The sequence below is a fragment of the Callithrix jacchus genome, chromosome 4, assembly GCF_049354715.1.
Source record: "Callithrix jacchus isolate 240 chromosome 4, calJac240_pri, whole genome shotgun sequence".
In the NCBI taxonomy this organism is placed as follows: domain Eukaryota; kingdom Metazoa; phylum Chordata; class Mammalia; order Primates; family Cebidae; genus Callithrix; species Callithrix jacchus.
Window position 1 is genome coordinate 18,100,299 of NC_133505.1, and position 23,310 is coordinate 18,123,608.

The following is a 23,310-nucleotide window of genomic DNA, read 5'->3' on the forward strand; positions in this document are numbered from 1 at the left end:
AAAACACGCATTTGCAAAATTTCAAAGGCATGAATAACCAGTCCATCCCCCAAAATGGTGTGAAGCTGCTTAAAACAAACTTTACTTTCTTTAAAACGTCACGGAGCAGTTATCACCCAGTGGTCCTAACATCATATCCAATTTTGTTACTACTTTAGAGTCAAAGGTGGACACCCAGATATCATAGCTTCTCTCATTTATCATGAAGGGTTAACTCCAAATCGGTATTGTCAACCAATCTCTCTTTTTTTTTGTTTTAAACATGTTTATAGTTGTTTTAAGGGGTAATATTTAAGTTCAAATAACTAAAACCAATATTTATTAATACGATCAGCCGAATGCTTAAGTAAAAATGCTGAGAAAAGTGTAAGATGTTTAACTGTGTACAAAGTGCCACTCAGTGTTTGCTAAGGGTATTAGTTTATTATGAAAGACTGTTCGATTGTCAATATAGTTTGAAATACTAAAAATAGAACCAAATAAGATTTGACAGTGAGAATTCAAAGACCATCATACTGTATTGATGTAGATGACATTCTAACTTTCAAGTTTTTTCCTGTAAATGCTTCCTGTAATATTTCTTTGTGAATTGCTTTTTCCACTCAGTTTTAACTCCTAATAAAACCCAGCCCCATCTTGGAGAAGTCAACATCTTTAAGATGTGGCACATTTTAAGGTTTATTTAAACTGATGACCAGCTAAAGATAAATAAGATAAATCATAAATAATAAAAATAAAGAAGACTAAGAAAGCAAATAAATAATTTTAAAAGAATAAAAACAAGTTTTAAAAATAGGTTTTAAAAACAGAACATTTTATATACTCTCAACTGGCTATTTCTGTACTCTCAGGGTGTAAGAGGAACATAAATGACACTAAATAGAAACCCTAAAAAGAAATGGAACAGAATTCCCAATGATGAAACCTGGTGCTTCCGGAAAATTCCAGTGTTAGAAGACATTGTGTTTGGAATGAATCCCCCTACACACTATTACCAAATAAAGTTGTGCCAGGGCAGAATTTGAAGATTTGTGAATTTGTTTTTAAGCTTTTAAATTGATTTAGGCTTCAGGAATTTCTAAATTTCTGCCAAGTCTAAATAGCTCTTTGTGGCAAGGCTATTAGCCTGTCAACTACATATCACCAAAGGTCTTCATGAAGTACATGTGGAAAAATAAGAGACAATTGCACTTTGCATGAATAGCTAAAAGTATTTTTCAGTCTCAAATACCCATGAAGTTAAAAAAAAAAAAATCAGAGTATGGGCCTTATATCAGGACACTGATATCCTCTTTGAGACTCCTACTCTTATACAAAGACCATATGTACATTACTAGTATTCTACAAGGTATAATATACTTTGGCAATATAAATAACTTGTAGACTTACATAAAAATCATATAAAGGCATAAAAGGTTTTCATTTTCACTGGCATATTTAATGCATTGCTCTTGTAAAAAGGACCATATTTATTTGAAAGTAGAATTACCTAGAACATAAATGACATATAGTTGCTGAATAAATGAATTAAAAGTGGCTTCTTTAAATAATTTTTGAATTTTTAATTTTGCTTTATTTAATGTTAATTATTTTTAAACCATAACAGTGTACATTTTTTCTTTTGCTGCCTGGCTCTACTCTTGGCCAAACTCTCGCCCATGAATGAGAATTCTCCTGTGGATCAATGGATATAGCTTTATTTTGCTTAATTCTGAGGGGATCTGTTTCTTCCGATAGCACAGAAAGCAAAGTTGCCCACAAAGTCATAAGGCATAAGATGGTAGTAATTCTTAGTATCGACATCTATTTCAGTACATTTTAAAAATAGATACTTTTTTAGTATTTTCAAAGGATCTGTCCGTATATCATCTTGACGTGTCCCTTTCTGCCTAGCACAGTATCTTGCCCATGGGAAGCATCAAATACATTTTAAATATGTCTATACATTTTAATTGAATGCTAATAAATTACTCCCCCAGCTTAGTAAAAATGGACAGAAGGCCAAATGGAAGTGAGGGTGTGGTCATATTCGGAAGGGATTCTTGAAACTATCCAGTAGAAACAAGGTTTCTATTAATATATCAGTCAATTCAGTTAAACACTGGACTAGCTTCCATTTAATCAGCTTCTGAATTTTGGGTGTACAAGCAAAATAGTGTACAGTTTGGGTGAGTCTGGTTTGTTTTGTGTTTTCCACTATGAAAAAAATCAGAACCACTAGAGGTCACTCCAGTTATTAGCAACACACTGGTTAGCCTAGTCTTTGTCTCATAGGATAAGGCAGCTCTTGCAAGCCTGCCCAATTTGCATCAGCAGAAGCAGAATAAAAGTTAACTTACATGTTCATACGTGGTCAGTACAAGTCTATGGTTTGCTCTGTCCCATTTCACTATCCTGATTTACCTTCCTCTATGTCATTTCTTTCCTCTGTACCGTTTCAGTAATAACCTCAGCAGCTGTGTCTACTGTGTGTTTATTACGCATCAGGCAATATTCTAAGGATTTTGCATGATTATCATCTTCACTTTGTACAGCAATTCTATGAGGGCTGTACCATTACTGCTACCATTTGGCAGAAGATAAAATTGAGGCTCAGAGGAGTCACAGAGCTGAGTGACAGGGCTGAGATTCAAACCCAGAGCACACACTTGTAAACACAAATCGGATTCTATTAACAACAATGGGGTATGTTTGACTTATCTTCTATTTAAACAACAGATTTAAATGCTGTAACAGGAGAAAAGTTTAGGAATGCATATATGTGACAACAAGAAGCACTTTGGCATCCCTCAAATCATACTCTACAGGTTAGGCAAATGCAGAGGGGTGTGTGTGTGTGTGTGTGTGTGTGTGCGCGCGCGCGAGCACACGCATGTGTGTGTATTTGGAAGGGGAGAGAGAATAGAGGGGAGTATGGAAAATGAGTTGAACAAGTTAAAGGTGGATTGCTCTTCAACACAGTCAAATGGCCAGGCCAGCAGACCCATAAGCCCATCACTTCCAAGTGACTTATCCAAAAGAAAAATAAAACATACCTTCCCAACCCTGCCATTCAGTACCCTGTTGTGTACTGAATCTAAGCAGTGGTTGTGCACTGTCTAAAGCCATGAAAGCACCTTTCTACAGCATTTCAGAATATCTTCAACAATTTGGTTAGAGACCCAGGAGCTCTGATTCACATCCTGCTTTTAGCAGTATAGAGCCCTGCTGGTTAAACAAAGCATCCCCCCACCCACCAAGGAATGATGGTATCTATGTATTTACATAATACCTGTGCCTCTGGCAAGCCTGACTTAGTTGAAGAAGTGGAGGCTGAGGGAGTTTAAAGACATTTGCCTCAGGTTACAAAGCAAGTCAACACAGATGGAGTTTAGAATCCCCAGCCCTGGAGTTTCCACTCAGTTCTTGGGCTGCTAGGACCCAGCACTGTGCTAATTGGTATTAAACCTGAAGATCTCCCTTGTAGAATGTGCTCACGGGATCCCCCTCACCAAAAGGTGACAGAGGATTACCCTAACAAGGCCAACGTCTTAATCTCATAATGAAGGCTTCTGAGAATCCCCTCTGCTTTCACTTGGAGCCCCCATCCAAACCAATCATCATGTATATGCCCCTCCATCAAATGGCCACTACGATTGGCACCTGTCCTGGCCTGTGCCTTTGGAATGGAAAGTCAGGATAGTTTCAAAGCTTCATATACAATAACAGGAAAAAAATGAAACAAAGGAACATTTTAAGCAGCAGTCCCCACCTCTGAGCTGTTTCTTTCCAATCTCAGCCAAAGCTTTGCATACCTCAAATCCCTTGGGAGCAGAGAAGTCTATAAAAGCAACAGTTAAGATTATTTGGGGGGGGGCCATAACAGAGGAAATAAAAATTGTTGTAAGTTTTATCTTCTAGCATAGCCTGCTGCCTTTCACCATATTCTAAAATGGCAAACAGAGAGAGCTGAGAAGGAGGAAAAATCAAACCCCAATTTATTTATCTCACACTCTCTAGCATTAGGACAAGGAATAGTATTTGCCGGAAAGATGTTAAAATAAATAGCATTTGGATTTCAAGTCAATCTTCACATTTTTCCTTACATATAAGGAACAATAAAAGTCATATATTAAAGATTCTTTTCAACTGGAAAGGTAGGAAAACAAAATTTAAAGGAAAAGAAAGAGAAAACTTGGTAATATATTGTGTCCTACATAACAATCAACATTCTCTAGTTGACGGGTTCATGAGCTGTTAAAACCAAGAGCTATTCTGTAGAAAAATCATTACGTTATAAAAAGTTCCAAGGATGGGGCTTACTGTTGTCAGAGAGGTAATGGTTATGCAAGAAAGTTCTCTGAAGACATCAAAAGAACTGCATCTTAGCGCATGCAAATTCCTCAGGGCCTCAGTTTCCTCACTTACAAAACCCGAGTAATAATATTCTATCGTTTCTTTCTTATAAACACATTTTACATCATAGATATTTTATTAGATGCATTTTAATAGATGCAAGAAAAAAATTTATTAGATAGCATTTTTCAATTAAAGACTTAAAAAATTCTCAGTTGAGTATTCCTGTTTTATGATTTAGAAAGATACATGCAAAGGCAGATAAAGAGGTTATGTTAAATTACTTGCCTTAAGTTCCCCCCAGATTGAACTAGAGGCACCAATGGAGTTGTAATGGTCACTTGCCAGGACAAACACCTTGCTGTCAATCTTGACTTCTTTCTTTCTCTTATGCTCCCAATTCATTCCAATAGGAAGTCCTGTGTGTTCTCTGTTTGTGACATACCTATATCCAGAGTCGGACTACTTCTCATGGCTTCCATTGCCACCTCCCTGGTCCTGGGTATTAACTGCACTGCTGCAACCACCTCCTAACGGCTTCCACCTGGACATCTCCCCATGAATCTATTCTCAAAACAGCGACCAGAGGGATACCTTCAAGATGCAAGTTAGAACATGTTCCTCCTCTGCTTCAAATGCTACGAGGGCTCTCATCTCTCAGAGAAGCAAATCTCTTCAATAGGCCCCAAGGCTGGATATGTCTCATTCCCTGCTAACTCACTCTTCTCCCCATGCAGCCATGCTGGCCTTTGTTTGTTTCCTGAACCACACAGTCACAGTCGCATCTCAAGTCTCCATGCCTCTGCTCTCTCTGCCTGGGATGCTCTTCCTCCAATATCTTCATGTTCTCACCACTTCTCACTCACCTCCTCATGTGCTTCTGAAAAGTCACTGTCAGTGAGGTCCTTTCTCAGCCTTACGTTTAAAATCAAAATCCACCACGACGTGCAGGATTGGCTGCCCCGCTTCCTGTTTTATTGTTCTCCACACCATCTCCCATCTCCCATCTTCTAACACACACTTTACTTAGTTCTTTGTTTGTTGGCTGCTTTTCTCTTCCCCCATTAAATAACTCTTCAAAATGATAACTGCCACTTTTATTTTAGATGCAAAGGTACATTTGTTACGTGGGTACATCGCACGATGCTCAGGTTTGGGATATGAATGATCTTGTCACCAAGGTAGTGAGTATAGTACCCAGTAGGTCGTTTCTCAACTTTTGCCTCCCTCCTCTTCTCTTTCCTCTGGGAGTCCCCAGAATTTTTGTCTCTTTTGTTGTCTGTTCCTCTCCAGAGCTTAGACTAGTGCTTGACATATAGCAGGTGCTCAACGACTGTTTCCCGAATTAGTAAGTGATACAGTAGAGACCTACATACCTCAGCCTTAGAATGTGTGGCCTCTCCTAAGAGCCCAGGAAACTTCCGTTTCACTTATCATACTTAATTCATAGTGTTTTTGTAAGGTAGGTGTTTTTAACCCACATTTACTGGGGGAAAGTGGCATGCCAGGTGGCTGTCTTCCTTTAAGTCATATAAGCAGTCAAAGAGGAACTTCATGAGCAACCTAAGCTCCTTCCAGCTTTTGGACCCCAAATTTTCACATCCTTCACTCCCTCCGCTCCTCATAAGAGCAGAGTAAATTTTCAAAGCTGAAGTGCTATCATGTTTCGTGGATCACATCTTTTTCATGATGCCTAGAACTGCCATTACATATTATAAAACAGGCTTAAAATAAGTATTTATCCAAGAGACTTAAATTCTTTACAAACAGTTCTATTTGCACAGGTAAATGTGTCTGCAATTGGGTTTTCGAGTATCTGCAATTAGATTAAAACATACAAGTTCACTAGATTCGTAACCACATCTTCATCCCAATTCCCATGTTAGAAAATAAAAAGTTATTTAGACTTCAGAAGGCCTTTCATACTGGACTGATCTTCAGAAAAATCATTTGAACTCAATTAAGCAAAATTAATTCATTTCAACTACCCTGTAAGCCGCAGTAAGTCATCACTCAGAAAGCCCAATCACTTGGGTCACTGGGGCACTTTTCAAAATGATTCCGTTTATGGGGCAGTCCTAAAAATGCCATTCTGTTTATCCAGGCTTCTGGGAATGACGGCAAGTCTGAACACCACCAAGACATCACCTTCACTAATGATGACAATGATGTGGTGAGAGAGATGCTGTTTTTCCTGCTGCTGTTCCCAGGGCAGCCTTTGGGAAATGAAGGCATTAACCACGTAGATTCTGCGGTGAAGCAACGTTTAAAGAGGTTATTCATAGAATGGTGGTGGTAGCAGACAGAGACTTACAGAGGTTATCAGATCCACGTCTTTCCCTTCCGGCAAGATGATACCAACCACACAGCATGGCCTAAGAGATGGCTAACTGGCTTATGCACTCTAGATCATGGTTGTGCCGGTTGTGACATTAACTGTCCATGCCATGCTGAATTAAGTCTTTCATTTCCCAGGAGGAACAAAGCTATCACAGAGCCATAAAACTATCTGGTATGGGTGATAAATAGTGGAAGGAATTAAATATGATAGGGGGTTAAAGGAAATAATAACTAACTTTGGTTGGGAGATGTATATTTGCACAGTGGAAAGAGTAAGAAGTAATACCAAGAAATGCTTCAGAGAGGCAGTATTTTATTTGCATTTTGAAGAATAAATGCGATTTCTTCAAATACGTAAATTTAAGGTATTCCAGGCTCAACTTTAAGCAGAAGTAAAAGCATGAGGTTTGAAAATCATGGCATGATTGAAAGATGATGAAAGACCTTTTCAAGTGTATGCTTGGTTGGTAGAGAAGGGGAAGAGACATTAGAAAAGTATACCGTGAGAAGCTTAAATGATTTGCTGCATCGCAATGAGAATTTTGATAAAAATATGCACTTTATTCTGAAAGCAGTGAGGAACCTCTCAAGTGCTTTAAGAAAGATTGCGGAGAGATAAGATTTATCGCTTAGAAACACCATTCTTGCACAGCTTGAAAAAATGGGAAGGTAGCCAGAAGAGGCAGAGGGATGCATTATGAGGCTTTTATTCTAAACCAGTTGGGAGATAACATGGCCAAAGCTGAGTAATGACAGTAGATGGGATATAGAGAAGAGGTTAGAATTGATGAATGTTAGGGAGGAAGATCTAAGAAAAATTGCTGTTGGCTTAGTGTGAGAAGTCAGAGAGAGTAAGCCTTCAAAGTGAACAAAATTGCTTGGGAAAGGTAATGGAGTGAGAATTGGGTCAAGGTCTGAACCCTGGGAACAACAAACATTTAAGGGATAAAAAATAAGTCAAGAGAAGATAGCTAAAAGGAAAGGAACTGGTAAGGATTCAACATTTCAGAAACGATAGTATTCCATGAGTACCTTCCTTAGAAAGGAGAACATTCTAAGAAGGAAGAAAAGATCAGCAATATCTAATCATGCAGAAAGGTCCATTGGAATGAAAATTAAGATGAGTTCATTGATTTTTCAATGATGAAATTAATAAAACAATCTAAGTACTGGTAGGGGAAAACATATTGGAATTATTTTAATGAGGTTCTCTGTGTGTGTGCATGTGGGCACACATGTGTTTGCTTTTTGAAATGGAGAGGAGCTGAGCTTTTGCTCATGCTGAACCTAAGGAAGATAATAAAGATGCAAAGATAATGGAGATGATTTCATAGTTTCCAGGGGAGATATGAAAGGTCTAGGTCTCAGTAACTTGAAGAAAGTCTTGGTTTTGTCAAGGAGGAAGGGGAATACATTTTCCTATGAGACCAGGTGATGGGGTGAGGGGAGATATGGACAGATAGGTGATGACAAAAAGAAATGGGAAATTTTCATGAACGGTGGTCCCTCTTTTTTTGAGAAACAGAAAAGTAGTTCATATCCTGACAGTAAATAGATATAGGGCAGTACTGAAGGCTCAACAATACAAAGTATAGAGTTAGTGACTCTGAGGAAGAGTTGAAAAAACTGCAAGCAATGTTTGAGTGTCCATTTGAGCTGGGAATCACAAATGGCCCTGTCCCACTCCACGCTACTGCCTCCTTTGTGAATGCTTATTTAACCCTTCTCAGCCAGAGTTAGGTGCCATTTCCTCTAGTATGCTATTTGCGATAGAAACCATCCCTATAACTTATTCACTTTTGAATCACTATGTTTCCATCAAGTGCCTGGAACACTGCAGGTGGTCAATAAATGTCTGCCGCAGGAACATGCATTGCATGGAAGAGCGTGAGCTAATTCCCGGAAGAATGGCCAGAATTAATTTAGATGAAAGTTTTAAATCAGTAAAATTTATCTTCATCTTCTTTCCACTTTTCTGCTCTTCCATCATTTTCTGTCTCCTGATGTCTCTGCCATCTCTCTTCAGCTCTAACTCCCATACCCACCAATAGTTGCCTTCCCCTCTTGAAAGAGTCGTCTTTGCTCTCAGCTGACTCTATTCTAATTTGTCTCAAACACCATTTCAACAATTAATCCAAAAGTCAACAACACTTAAAATAAGACTCCTCCCAAGTGTTTTTGTTGTAAAATAGAGACACATTATGATTTGTCTAGAGAAGCAAATGAGCTTAAATATTAAAGAGAAAGAGTCCATCCTAACATGTGGAAGCCTTCCCTCTGGGTGGTTTCCCTGATATTAGGCTCAACTAGTTTCTCAAGGAGGAAGCCACCATCACCACCTTTTCCATTCTTGGAAAGAGATGGCTTTGCTCATTATTTGGAGGAGTGAGAAAAAGTAAACACTTAGTACACTGCCTTAATAAAAATTAACATGCCTGTATATGAGGGACAGCTATGCTCTTAAACACAAATTGTATGTATGTCTCTCTTCCCTGCCCCATGCTAAACTCTGTCAATACCTTTCACCTATCTGTAAATGTTCCACTTTACTATAACTTTTACTGGAGTCTGTGTTGACATGGAGAGATTTTTTGCAGGTTTCCTTGCTGTTCTCCTTTATGTATATCATTAGTGTCAATACTGGGTCAATATTCCTTTTGCCATTAAATGTCCTGTGAAAGTCTAACATAGGAATCGATTACTCTTGTATAAAGCAACTAAAAGGGGGAATAGAAGTGCCTATATAGAAGAAAGACACCCTTAAAACCAAGAAAAAATAAAGTATCATTGATAATATTTACTGAGTCATCAGAGTTGGCATTCATCAGTTTAAACTTGTTGTGTGAGTCTTTTTGCTGACAAGTATCTCTCTTGGATATGAGAGAACTTTTTAAAATCATTCTAGGTGATCCTCCTACGTCCAGGAAATTGGTGTGCAGAGGTTAGCATGCCTGGGAGTAGTAAATAAAGTGTTCTTCCATGTAAGTAAACCGTGATTTGATTGCTGTTATTTATCTTGACCACCATGAACAAATTCACAATTAGCAGGTTGTTTTTTTTTCTCCTAGGGGTGTCTGATTTTCTACCTACTCTCTTGAGTCAAATTACATTGTTTATCTCCATCATTTATGTTTTTCCTGAGATTTCTGAAGGCTGAGAAATACTCAAGGCTGGGTTTGCCTGAAGGATTTGAAGTCTGCTCATTTGAATCTCCTTCCTCCATGAGGTTCTTATCTGGTCCCATCCACAAATTCACAAAGAGTTGCATCTGGAGGAATCCCAATTGGATCCTACCCATCCCAATTTAGCCACTGTTTAGAAAGAGCAGACACAAGGAGAAAAGGGAACCACCACCATTACAACTTGTAGTTTCCTGGTTTCTGTGTGACCTGTTACTTTTTCTGTTTACTCCTTCCTCTGTTTAAGTCTCCATCCCTTCCCCTTTTTTCCTATAGGCTGTTATTTACCATATGGTTACATGCAAATTGGTATTTCAAAAGAAAGGAAAAGAGAAACAAAAGTTCTGTACCTTGTTCCTCCTTTAAGGACAAGGTTTGCAAAAAACAATGACTTCTGAGCTGACACCACGTGTTGGAGCAACTGCCTCATGGGACCACTTTGCAGAACCACAACATCTGCTCGAGATGGTCCGGGTTCAGCCTGATTTGATCATCGTCCCTAAAAATAGTTTCTTTTCTTTTGTTAATAAAATTAGAGACTGCTGATAAATTTCTCTGGAAGAGTCGAAAGAGGAACGCTCATAAATTACAGCATTCTATTAATGAGCAAAGCCACCAGAATGCAGATTGAGAAATAGCAAAAATTACAGGTCACAAGCTCTGTGATGTGAAATGGTAGGAAGCTTCCAACCTTTCCTCCACATGCAAGATGGAAAAAACTCACTGATATCTAAATTAATTTAGAGAATGCCAGTTCCCATAGATATTTCACTCATCTCAGATGAAAATGAAATTGAGGGGAAAGCAAGCCCAGGCATGCTCTTCAGAAGCTCAAAGCAGAAGAAAAGTTGGTCAAAGAAATAACTACTTCCATTGTGTTTTTCTTTTTGGATAGATCTAAACAAACACAAAAATAATAGCCCTCCTCCTTCTCCCCTTCTTCTTTGCTCTCTCTCTCGCTGATTTTTTTCTTTTTAAAGATTTACCACGCTTTTTTGCTAATTAGAGCCACAGCATCTAAGCCCTAGCCGGTCCCTTTTCAGGAGGTCTTCCTGGATAAGCCGTTCTCCTCCCATAGCACATTACATTTCTTCCTTCGTGTAGAGGTTGACCACATCATTTCTGGTCAGATTGGGACACTTTTGAAAGTGAAAGGAAATGTCACAGTAGATAGGCAGACATGAGCAGAGCAAGAGAGGCTCCCCCATTCCCCCGCAGGGGAAAGTAAGACGACCATCAGATGATGGTCAGGTAGTTGTTAATTGTCTTTCTAAAGCAATAATTGATTGCAACCCACACCAGGGAAAGGCAGTCTCCCAATGGAAACACCTGAAACTGGTGATCAGCAGCTGCCCGGTAAGATCTCAGGCAAGTGGGTTCGCACCTGGAAACTAGGAGGCAATGGTGGAGTTTAACTGGATATCACCTTACAGAAACACTCCACTGATAAGGGAAGAATGCTTCAAGTGAGCACGCGCACCACTCCAGCGAACACCCTGCACATGGGGCCCCTCCCAAGAACTGGCAGGCCACTGCACGTGCGGACAGCCCTCCCTAAGGAAAAGAATCGGGGAGGAGAGGCACAACCCCTGGGAAACGTGCTAACGTATAAAACCCCAAGTCAAAAGTCAAACAGTGCACTTCATCTCTCAAGTTGCCCACTTGGCCCTCTTCCAAGTGTACTTTGCTTCCTTTTGTTCATGTTCTGAAGCTGTTTAAGAAACCTTCACTCCCGCTCTCAAGTTTGCCTCAGTCTCTCACTCTGCCTGATGCCCCTCAGTCAAATGCTTTCTTCTGAGGAGGCAAGAGCTGAGGTTGCTGCAGACCTGAACCAATTTGCTGCCACTAACAGGAGTGCGTTAATAACTACTCTGGGACAGGAATATGTAGTTGGGGGCGACTGCAGGCAAACTGGTACTTATAGTCACCCCACTTCCAGGTACCCATTCAGCTGATTCAATGCTGGTTTCCACTTATTGACCTGCTGCTTCTGGAGCCCTTCTCAAGTTGCTTCTTGTGTGTCAGTTGGGTTGCAAACTCAGTGGCTTCTCCTCTAGGATTCCCCTCCCCCTCCTCAATATGCAGCATCCCAACAAATGCTTCTTTCTCAAGGTCAAGGGAAAACATACAAAACATCTCTTGCGACAGTTATGTATTGAAAAGGCTGAAACCTGAAAAAAGTACAGGTGTATATGAAAAATCCCTCTCTGGATAAATGCTTGAGGAGACAATACCCATTCTCCAAGATGTGCTTATGTCACATTGCATGCCTGTATCAAAACATCTCGTGAACCTATAAATATAGACAGCTACTATGTAACCACAAAACATAGCAATTAAAAATTATAAAAAGAAAAAATCTGTCTCCTACTGGTCTACTTGGTTCTGATCCTGGATCTTTGGAAATCCGTTTAATTCTGCTTTTTTTTTTTTTGGCAAATAGATAGAACTTCAGGTAAAATAAAACAAATAAAAATGTATTGTGAAATAAATATTCCATACAAAGGAGATAATAAAACTGTTATGTGCCATTTAAAGAATAAACACTTATGACCTAGAATATTGCCAGTATTTCAGAATCACCTTCCTCTTCTGGTCAGTCTCCATGATCATGTCCTCCTCCTTCCCCTTGCCAGAGGTGACAGCTCTCTTTAATTTTCTGTCCATTTATTACCAGCTCTGATTTTCAGTTTTTCATTCTTGTGTGTATCTCTACAAAATATCTCTGCTTTGTCGGGGTTCAGAGGGTGCTTTCATGTAATAAGGGAAGAACACTGTCATTTTTCTAAGAGCAAATTGTTCTTTTTAGGGAAAAACAAATTGCTAACACCTGATGTGCTTTCCAAATACTTAACCAAGGAGAACATCAGCACATGTGGAAGAGAATAGGCTTAGGGAAAAAACCTCAGCACTCACACTCCACTTCTAGGGCTCTGTCTTTGTGTTCCATTTCCGAACGGATTAAAAGCCAGCCTTCCATTGTTCAGAATTTACATGAACAACTAATGTCCCCGAGGAAGTGGTGACTGATGTGGGATTTCCAACTTGTGGCAATTCTGCAAGCAGAGAACATGTTAGGCAAAACTGCCAACTATGTGAAGCATGTTGACAGTGGCGCTCACTAAATTCCTATCCTCTGAGCCTCTGCGCCCACCTGGGCAGCCAGTGTGCTCTCTCATTTTCTGTCATCTTGTTCATTCAAATCTTAAAATGAATCCTTCACATTGATGAAGCTTAAGACAGGGATTTCTAAACATTTTCCACCCAAGTGGTCCAGTGGCAACAGATGAGGGTATTTTGAGGGATATCTGGCCATGGTAAGCACAGATTTATTTATTTTTGTTGTGGAGTATATCACACACAGAAGAATCCAAAATACATATGTACTGTAAAGAATAGTGATGGAATGAATATGCCCAGCACCCAGCTTTAGAAATGGAATATATGCCGCAGCTTAAATCTTCTCAGTAAACCTCAAAGACTGCTTCTCCCGCCCCTCAGCAGAGGTAACTGCTGCCCTGAATTTTGCGTCCATCAATCCCTGCTTTTCTTTACGGTTTTGACACACATGTATATAACCTGAAACAAAGCATAGTTTAGTTTTTTCTTTGGCAGGAATTTATATAAATTGAAATTGTGTACTTATATTTTCCTGGGACTTGCTCCTCTTGCTCAAAGTTATGTTTTGGGAAGTCGTCCTGTTGATGCCTGTGCCTGCAGCTCACTAAATTTTCACTGTTGCAGAGTACTCCTTCATGAATTCATTTATTCTCATTTTTTGTCTTTGAGACAAGGTCTCACTTGTCACTGGGCTAGAGAGCAGCAGTGCTCTCATGGCTCACTGCAGCCTTGACTTCGTGGGCTCAAGCCATCCTCCCACCTAGGTCTCCCCAGTAGCTGGGATTACAGGCGCGTGTTACCACACCTGGCTAATTTTTGTATTTTTTGTAGTTATGGGTTTTTGCCATGTTGCCCAGGCTGGTCTCAAACTCCTGGACTCTAGGGATCTGCCTTCCTCAGCTTCCCAGAGTGTTGGGACTACAGGCATGAGCCACCCCACCCAGACTGTTTTTGTTTTCTTTAATTTCAGTAGTTATTGGGGTGTAGGTGGTTTTTGCTTACATGGATTAGTTCTTTAGTGGTGAATCCTGAGATTTTAGTGCACCCATCACCCAAGCATTGGACACTGTACCCAATATATTGATTGTCTTTTATCCCTCATTCCTCTCCCAACCTCCACCACGCCGTCTCTACAGTTCATTATATTGCTCTGTATGAACTCTTATTCTGCTTTTGATAGACATCTGAATTTGTCCACTCTGCTTTGAATAAACATTTGATGTTTCTCTGCCTTGGGACTACTGCAGATGGCCCGGTTATGAATTTTGAGGTATTTTTCTTCTGGCGCATATATATGAGATTCTTAGAATATAAACCTAAAAGTGAAATTGCTGAGACAGAAGGTATAACAATTAAGTTTCCAGGTAATGCCAAAATGTTTTCCAAAGTTGTAGTATTTTTATTTTTTGAGATGGCATCTAGCTGTGTCACTTAGGGTGGATGCAATGACATGATCTCGGCTCACTGTAACCTCCACCTCCCAGGTTCAAGTGATTCTCCTTCCTCAGCCTCCTGGGTAGTTGGGATTATAGGTGCGTACCACCATGTCCAACTAATTGTATTTTTAGTAGAGATGGGTTTTCACCACGTTGACTAGGCTGGTCTCGAACTCTTGGCCTCAAATGCTCCAGTGGGCTCAGACTCCCAAAGTGCTAGGATTACAGGCATGAGCCATTGCACTCGGCCAGTTGTAGTGCATATTTAAATTCTCACCAGATGTAGATGAGTATTTTCATTGCTCAACATCCTCTTCTCATGTGCTATTGTCTGGTTTTATTCCCAATCCGGTGGGTGTGAATTGCAATATCATAAAACCTCATTGTGATTTGTATTTGTACTTCTCTGATGAATGATGAAGCTGAGTTTCTTTCCATGTGTTTATGGGCCATATTTGTTTCCTTTTCTTTAGAGCTCCTTTTTTGGGTCTTTTGCCCATTTTTCTATAGGGTTGTTTCTCTCTTTCTTAATAATTGGTTGGAGCTGTTTAAATAGTCAAATTAGGCATAGGGATAGGCAAAAATATTAACTAAATTTTATTTATGATTACATATGCAATTTGCTTATATTTGCTGCTCCATAGTTAATTATTTCACCATTTTAACAAAGAAGAGTTTTTAAAGTCATTGAATTCTTCGATTTTCTTCTATAGAGTTGTGCATTTTACATTTTGTTTATAGATACAGCCTACATTCTTTTTTGGGGAGTATATGGTTTTGGTTTTTACACTTATGTCTTAATCCTCTTTGAATTTGGTGTTTGTGTATTGTGTATTAGTTTATTTTCTCATTAATCTCAAATACTACCTCTGCCATAAATCAAATTTTCATATATCTGTGAATTTGTTTCTAAATGTCCCATTCTGTTGCTTGGGTCTATTTGTTTATTAATATTTACTAATGTTAATTAATGTAAATTCAGATAGAAAATGTAACTTAAAATATCTTTTAAAAAGTAATAAATTATATAAAATATATAAACACACAGGAATAAACCTAAGAGAAAACATGCAAGGCACCTATAGAGAAGGAGAGAGCTTTTGAAATTCAGTAAATAACTCAATTATGGAAAAATATGCCATGTTCTTGGATAAAACTATTTGTATCATAAAATTGTCAATTCTTTTCTAATGAACATCACATTGTTAATAAGCTGATGACCACAGTTTTGCAATGTTTCAATATGTAATGGGACAAACTCCTTGTATTTTCTTTCTTAGGAACATGTTGGCCATCCTTTACCCTTTACCCTTTCATAGAAATTTGAAAATCAACTTGCCATGTTCCATGAAAAAAAACTGTTGAGTTATCATAATTACATTTACATTTATGTCCATTAGAAGAGAATTGACAGCTTTACGATATGAATCGTTTTATCCAAGGAATGACATATTTTTCCATAATTGAGTTCTTTACTGAACTTCAAAGGCTCTCTCCTTCCCTATAGATGTCTTGCATGTTTTTCTTAGATTTATTCCTATGTGTTTATGTACTTTATATAATTTATTACTTTTGTAAAAGATATTTTAAACTACATTTTGCATCTGAATTTTTTGATATACATAAGTTGCTTTTGTTTATTCATGAATTTGTCAATTTTCTTAATTTAAATCATTTATTTGCTTACATTTATCTGTTTAGACAGTATCACCTGTTAATAATGAGAGGTCGAGTTGGGTGTGGTGGCTCATGCGTGTAACCCCAGCACTTTGGGAGGCTGAAGTGGAAGAATTGCTTGAGTCTAGGAGTTAGAGACCAGCCTGGGAAACATAGGAAGATCCCCTTCTTTACAAAAATGAAGAAACAGTAGCCATGTGTGGTGGTGTATGCCTGTGGTCCCAGCTACTTGGGAGGCTGAGGTAGGAGAATTGCTTGAGCCCAGGAGCAAGGCTGCAGTGAGCTACGACAACACCACTCCACTCCAGCCTGGGCCACAGAGTGAGATCTTGTCTCAATAAGAATAAGGAGAAGGAGAAGAAGAGGAGGAGGAAGAAGAAAAAGAGAAGGAGAAGGAGGAGGAGGAGGAGGAGAAGGAGGAGGAAGATGAAGTTGATTTCTTTCCTTGCCTTTTTCTTGTTTTGTCTTGATAGTTAAGATTTCTACTGCAGTGTGCAAAAGAAGTTGTAAGAGTGGTCATCCTTGTTTTGTTCATGATCTTAAAAAGAATACTTGAAACTTTTACTATTATATGTCATATTTGCCCTAGAGTTTTGTAGGTCTTCTTCATAAAGTTAAAGACATTTCCTTTCTAAGTCTTTTTCCTCATTCTCTTTCTACTTTTATGAAAGTTTTATCATGAATGTTTGTTGATTTTATTGAACATCTTTTTTTTGCAATAGGGATGTAATTATATGGTTTAATCTCTTTTAACTTGTCAAAGTAGTGAATTACAATAATTCTGATCTGTAGTTTTCCTGTTTTGTTCTGTCCTTGGCTAGTGTTTATATCAAGGTTATGCAACTCTCATAAAATATGCTGGGAAGTGTTCCTTTTTTTCTGTTCTTGAATTTATGTAAGAAATGTGTGATAGCATGAGTAAACTCTTCTGGCACAATATTTCCTGTGTAACAAGATTTTTAACTACAGATTGAATTAGATTTTAATATATGGGGGATTTCTATTTCTTCATAAGTTATTTTTGTGTAATATTTTCCACAAACACATATATTTCATCTGTTCATAACTTGTTGGTCTAAAGTTGCTCATAATATCCTTTTTTTCCTTTTTGATATCTATGGAAAGAATAAATATCTTCTTTCTTTTATGCCTAATGCTATTTGTTTTCATATTCTTTCCTTTTTGGGGGATAAATATCACCATCATTTATCTCTTTATTTTATTTTATTTATTTTCTTTTGGGGGGCAGGGAAGGAGGAAGGGAGGGAAGGAGGAAGGAAGGGACGAAGGAAGGAAGGGAGGAAAGGGGGGAGGGAGGGAGGGAGGGAGGAAGGGAGGGAGGGAAGGGAAGGAAGGAATTCAAGCAATGAGAGAGACATTGCCGACCTGGATCTAGACGTTTACAAGTTGATTTCTTTTTTTGAGAGAAGGAAAGAAAAAAAAATGAGTAAAGGAGAGAAAGAAAGAGGAAGAGAGAGAGGGAGGGTGAATGGAACTATTGCTTTATTCTGAAAAAAAAAATGGGTATTAATAATGGCCAATCAATGTTTCATTTAAACCTATAAGTAGGTTTGATGTGGTATTGACAAGAATGTATATTTTATGTATTTGAAGTGGAGAGCTCTACAAATATGTATTAAGTTTACTTGTTGCAGATCTGAGTTCGCGTCCTTGATATCCTTATTAATTTTCTGTCTCATTGAATCTAAGTCTCTATGTATCTGGGTGTTAGGATCGTTAGCTCTTGTTGTTGTATTGATCTTTTTACCACTATATCTTTGTTGCTTTAAAATCTATTTTATCTGATACGAGAATTGCAACTCCTGCTTTTTATTTATTTATTTATTTATTTCTGCTTTCCATTTGGTTGGTAAATCTTTCTCCATCCCTTTGTTTTGAGTCTTTGTGTATCCTTACATGTGAAACAGGTCTGGATGTAACATGCCCTTGGGTTTTGGCTGTGTCTTTTGATTGGGGGATTTAGTCAATTTAAATTTAGGGTTACTGTCATTTGATGTTAACTGGCTGTTTTATCCATTCGTTGATGAAAATTCTTCTTTATGTTGGTGCTCTTTACTTTTTGGTATATTTTTAGTAAGGCTAATACTGGTTGTTTCTTTCTGTGTGTAATGCCTCTTTCAGAAGCTCTTGTAAAGCAGGCCTGGTGGTAATAAAATCTCTGAGTACTTGCTTGTTCATAAAAGATTTTATTTTTCCTTCAGTTGTGAAGCTTAGTTTGGCTGGATATGAAATTCTGGGCTGAAGGTTCTGTTCTTTGAGGATGTTGAATATTGGCCCCCACTCTCTTCTGGCTTGTAGAGTTTCTGCTGAGAGATCTGCTGTAAGTCTGATAGGCTTGCCTTTGTGGGTAACCTGACCTTTCTCTCTGGCTGCCCTTAGTATTTTCTCCTTCGTTTCAACCCTGGTGAATCTAACGATTATGTGCCTTGGGGTTGTTCTTCTTGAGGAATATCTTTGTGGTGTTCTCTGTATTACCTGGGGTTGAATATTGACCTGCTTTGCTAGTTTAGGAAAATTTTCCTGAATAATATCCTGAAGGGTATTTTCCAGCTTGGATTCATTCTCTCCATCGCATTCAGGTACACCTATCAAACGTAAATTTGGTCTTTTCACATAGTCCCACATTTCTTGGAGACTTTGCTCATTCCTTTTTATCCTTTTTTCTCTAATCTCGTCTTCTCATTTTATTTCATTAAGTTGGACTTTGACCTCTGATATCCTTTATTCTGCTTGAACAATTCGAGTGTTTAAACCTGTGCATAATTCTCGGAGTTCCCGTATTGTATTCTTCAGTTCCATTAATTCACTTATATTCCTCTCTAAGTTGTCTATTCTCAATAGGATTTCATCAAATCTTTTTTCAAAGTTCCTAGTTTCTTTACGTTGGGCTACAACATGTTCTTTTAACTCACAGAAGTTTCTTATTATCCATTCCTTAAAGAGTGATTCTGTCATTGGGATGCGCTCGTTCTCCGTCAAGCCTTGTCCATTGTTGATGTGGAACTGTGATCATCTTTAGAGGGAGAGGCGTTCTGATTTTGAGTATTCTCAGCCTTTTTATGCTGGTTTCTTCCCATCATTGTAAATTTATCCTCCTGTCGTCTTTGAAATTACCAACTTTCAGATTAGGTCTCTTGATTGGACGTCCAAGTTGTTAGTTCCCAGGGCCAGAACGGCAGCGTTAAGACTGATGGTGCTTTTCCGCCCAGGATTCTCCTGTCTGGCTTCCTTCTTGTGTCAGTAAATGGCAACTCTGCCTTCCCCGGGCTCCAAACCTCGGTCCGGCCCTGTTTACTCTGCTCTGAGAGCTGCCGCGCTGAGGTGCCGGCGAAACAGCTGTGCCGGCCACAAGAATCGCGTTGGCAACCCGTGTGGTTCCTCCTCTGGGGATCTTCTGCTCCATGAGGTACCAGAATTTGTCTGAAAGTGTGGCGTCCTCTAGTTCTCTGCCAACATTTATCTCTTTAAGGAACAACTTTTAGCTTTTTGAAATTTTACTTTTGGTTTAATTTGGTTTTGTACTTATTTCTATTATCTTTTTTCTTTGGGTTTATTGTATTGTTCTTTTTCAGATTTTTTAGGTTGGGTATTTAGTTCACTCAGTTTTAAGCCTTTACTCTTTTCTAACATAAGAATTATAAATAATAATTTTTCTCTCTGATAACTGCTTTTGTTGCCTCCTATAATTTTTAAATATAGCTTTTTTTAAAAAGCAAGACAGACGGGGTCTTGCTATGTTGCCCAGGCTGGTCATGAACCTGTGGGCTCAAGCGATCCTCCCATCATAGCCACCTGAGTAGCCAGGACCGCAGGCATGCACCACCATGCCAAGCCTAAAAATAGCATTTTTTAAAACTCTAACTGCATAAACATTGAATAAATAAAGGAATTTGCCCAGGTATTTATTTACATAATTTGATAATGTGTTGAGAGCACTAGGGCACAGAATACAGTTTTCATAATTTCCAATGTACATTTAAAAAAAACTTAGATATACCTCAAATAACTCCACAACTTCCTTTCCTTTTCATGTGTACATGCCTTGACAGGATAAAAAATAAAATTAGTACATTTTAAATCAGAAAATGTTCTTATGCAGGGCCCATGGCCTTTTGTATTTATACTACCTGAAACATAGGGAAGACTGAACATCACATATATAGCTAGAAAAACCGAGGCTGAATGTGCTTTCGGTTCATCTTCTTTCCAAGGCACTTCCTTCCTTGCAGGTGGATCCTTTTAGGGGGTCTAGGTTTCCATCCCAAGATCTTGGTTTGTTTTTAGACTCAACCCCTTAATCAACATGTATCTTTGGCAAGTGATTTAAGGACTTTACAAACTTCAGTTTCCTTATTTGTTCATTAAAAATCATAATATCAAATTCCTAGAATTTTTCTAAGGATTTAATAAATATGAAAAATTATTAAAAATAATACTTTACGAAGTAAATAATTATTATGTTTCTCCCTATGGCAGCATTTCTCCTCAAATTTTTAGACCTTGGTTTTTTTTTTTTCTCATTTGTTTTTCTACTTTCCTACTTTCTCTAGGAAGCCTTCACTTTCCCTCTCTAAATGCTGCTGGAAAGGGGTCCTGATCCAGATCCAAGGGAGGGTTCTTGGATCTCCCACAAGAAAGAATTTAAGGCAAGTCCATCGAGTAAAATGAAAGCAAGTTATTAAGAAAGTAAAGGAATGAAAGAATGGCTAGTCCATAAGCAGAGCAGCTCTAAGAGCTACTAGTTGTCTTTTATGGTTCTATCTTGATGATATGCTAAACAAGGGTGGCTTATTCATGCCTCCCCTTTTTAGACCAGATAGGGTAACTTCCTGATGTTGCCATGGCATTTGTAAACTATCATGGTGCTGGTGGGAGTGTAGCAGTGCAGACAACCAGAGCTCACTCTTGTCACCTTGATTGGGTAAGTTTTGGCCAGTTTTTTTACTGTCACCTGTTTTCTCAGCAATGTCTTTATGACCTGTATCTTATGCTGACCTCCTCTCTCATCCTATGACTTAGAATGCCTAACTAACTGGAAATGCAGCCCAGCAAGTCTCAACCTTTGTTTACTCAGCACCGGTTCAAGATGGAGTTGCTCTGGTTCAAACACCTCTGAGTATTCTGATTTAGAGGCCAACTGTCAGAGATTCAATCTTTATAGATGGAAAAGACCCTAGAAATCAATTACATATTTAAAGCACCTCCTTTTGCAGAGGAGAAACAAAGGTCCAGGGAATGATTATCCCAATGTCTGTCACTGGTAGAGGTAAAATTTCCTAGAAGTTAATGGTAGAATCAAGACCAGAAACAGGGGTTTCAGGACTCTTCTTACCTGATGAGTGGCACTTTTAATTTTCATTTAGTTAAGTGTTTTGGCCAGTATTCAGCAACCATTTATGAGGTAGTTATGCCTGTAAGACATCCAACAATAGTCCTCTATGAGTCTACTAGAAAAATATAACAGTTTTATTATAAGGCTTGATGATAACTATGTGACGTTAGTCCACAGAGTAACTATTAAGTGATAAACCTCAAGATTCCTCTGAATTTAGAAATAAAATAAAATTCGGTCAATAAAATACAACCCTACATTGCAAAACCAGACCTTCAAAAGCCAGTATGGAGCACACAATGTGGCAACTGGATAAAAAGTATTTCATTGTTGTCATTTTGTCACCCTTGAGGAAATAGTCCCTAATGGCAAGTCACTTGACTTATAAACTAACAGACTTCATTAAATCTGTATCGATTGACTTGACATCAGCAATCACGCACTGAGGTTCATTCAGTCCCTGCATCTGAAAACACAGGGGCTGTCATGCTTGCCTCTCAGGTGCTATGACTTTGGTCCACAACACCTACGTGTCTCCAGAAAGTTCACAGATGCCTGGCTAGCAGCCATCACTCCTAGTGGAAAGGAGGCATGCCCAGATGATTCCATCATGACAGTGTCCTTAACAATAGCTATGGACTATTGCTTGTTTAACCTAGCTTCAGGGACCAACATCATTCATGGAGAGGCAGCAAGCAGGGGTCTGGCCAGTCACGTCTAGTCTGGCGCCTCCAAAGAGATTAGGCAGGGTTGTGGAGTAACGTGAGCAGTTTGGGCGTCCATGGTCTGGCTCCAGTATCCCCTAGCGCAGAGGCACCAGGAGTCTCTAGTCATTATGCACTGTAGAAAAATCAAAGAATTCAAGAGCAAGGCCCTGGAATGCCTGGCTGCCTCCCAGCTCTCTTACGAAGAAATAAATTCCATTGTTGTCTCACTCTCTGTACTCTCAGAATCAGCAGTTACTGTACACCAGCACCTTTCACTCTCCAAGGAGACTGCTCAGCCACAGCAGGAAGCACGGGGATCTTAAAACATAAACTCACAGTGCTCCCCACATTGATTTTCCACACGAACCCATCTCTCCTGTCAGGGACTGTGGGCTTCGTGACTTTCTCCATGTGCTGGATTGTCGCGTGGTCACTGTTGCCAGGGACTCTTTGAACTAATCCCAAGCCTGTGTCAGAAGAGCCTGTGATCAATTCCTAGTGCCATCCTGAACCACAAGATTGGAATATCGCACCTTTCAACTGCCTGGGCTGATAAACAATACAGCATGTACTCAGCTTCATAAACACTCTGCCTTGTTACAAAGGGCATTGCAAACTTGCTGTGATAGGACTTGACCTTAAAAGCTATAGACAATCTAACGGAGCACAGACGGTTTCATAAAGTACAATCACTTCCTGGAATTCTTGGGCCAGTGCAGTCGGAGCCGTGCAAATCCTGTTTTCCTTGCATTGTTTCCTGCATGTGAATATCATCAGTCTAGCAGGTCTGTAACCATGGCACATGTAAATAGCCAAGGGGCGACTTCTGATAAAGGCATACAGTTTTAAGAAGCATTTTTTTTTAAAGACAAGCTCAAGTCAAGCTCTGCAAATGCCATATAGCAACAATCAAGTTGACAAATTGCAGTTTCTAAAGCACATATATCCAGATCCAGATTTGTTTTTAAATCACCAAAGGAAGCAGAATTGATGTCCATTGTATTGAGGGTACTGCGAGTTGTTTTTCATTTGTTGTAATGTAAATTTCCACACCAAATCCATAGAGATGGACACTGACTACAATTGCTAGCAATTCTTTCCACAGTATGTTTCCTTTTCCACTGAATGGGGTTGGGAAATTTTAATCGCTCTGTCGTTCAGTT

At 38.9% G+C, this 23,310-nt stretch overlaps 1 long non-coding RNA gene across 1 annotated transcript in view; it reads right to left on the reverse strand.

Moving 5' to 3' along the window:
* Positions 1-830: 830 nt before the first annotated feature.
* LOC118152773 (uncharacterized) overlaps positions 831-23,310 on the reverse strand; it is a 96,059-nt gene continuing 73,579 nt past the window's right edge. The window contains exon 3 of the long non-coding RNA XR_004741591.3: positions 831-21,519. This is a non-coding gene — a long non-coding RNA (uncharacterized LOC118152773). The remainder of the gene's footprint in view (positions 21,520-23,310) is intronic.